The sequence below is a fragment of the Cyprinodon variegatus genome, unplaced genomic scaffold (assembly GCF_000732505.1).
Source record: "Cyprinodon variegatus isolate N-32 unplaced genomic scaffold, C_variegatus-1.0 Scaffold1564, whole genome shotgun sequence".
NCBI lineage: Eukaryota > Metazoa > Chordata > Actinopteri > Cyprinodontiformes > Cyprinodontidae > Cyprinodon > Cyprinodon variegatus.
In genome coordinates this window covers 21665-22902 of record NW_015152017.1, presented here as the reverse complement: position 1 = coordinate 22902, position 1238 = coordinate 21665, and positions in this window count along the sequence as shown.

Below are 1238 nucleotides of genomic sequence, written 5' to 3'. Positions count from 1 at the left end.
ATCCTTTTCCGTGCGCACCAGATCCTTTCTCGTGCGCACCAGATCCTTTTCCGTGCGCACCAGATCCTTTCTCGTGCGCACCAGATCCTTCCTCGTGCGCACCTGATATTTTCTCGTGCGCACCTGATACTTTCTTGCATGATTGCACGAGTATTTCGGACAACCGTGTTCATAGAATGGATGTAGATGAACTCATTGAGCTATATTTTCAGTTTGGGCTACCATACAAAGACATCGCTGCATTGCTTGCAAGACGTCACAGTTATGTTGTGTCTGAACGTCACATAAAACGCATCCTGAATTCCTGCGGTCTATTTCGGCGTAAAGGATACACAAACTTTGAATATGTTGTGGAATTCATTCAGACACAGCTCCAAACTACAGGTCAGCTGAATGGATATAGATGGATGTTTACCAAATGTGTGGAGAATGGATTAAAGGTAAAAAAAGAAGAGGTCCGTGTTATATTAAAAGTACTTGATCCAAGAGGTGTGGATCTTAGGAGAACCAGACGTCTTCATCGCCGTAGCTACTTTGCAAAAGGGCCGAATTACATCTGGCATTTAGACTCCTATGACAAACTGAAACCATTTGGAATATGCATAAATGGCTGTATTGATGGGTTTTCTAGGAAAATCATATGGATGAATGCGTTCACCACCAGCAGTGACCCAAAGATTATTGGAGGCTACTTCATGGACGCAGTTAGGAAAATAGATGGCTGCCCAAGGATTGTCAGAGGTGACAGGGGCACGGAGAATGTCAGAGTGAGGGACTTCCAACGTTTTCTAAGGCGAAATATACAGGATGACTCTGACATTGACAGCTACATAGAGGGGGCAAGCACATCAAACCAGAGAATTGAAAGCTGGTGGGGTTTCCTCAGGAGGGAGTCAATGGAGTTCTATATTTCTCTGTTGGTTGATCTTAAGGATCGTGGTTTGTACAACGGTGGATACTTGGACAGAAGCCTTGTTCAGTTCTGCTTCCTGGGCATCATACAGGTAAGACTCAGAGTTATCTGGCTTATTTTACATAAAGAAACTTTCCAGCTTGCTATGCATTATTTCCACAGTAATAGTACAAGATGCCAAAACTGATTTTAATCGGTGGGTTAATTCTGAACAGCCTATTTGATAAGAAAGAAGTAAATAAAACAGGGACCAAACAGTGTACATGGACGTAGTATTTTTTTGGGGGGGACGGGGGGACATGTCCCCTGCACTTTTTCAAACGTC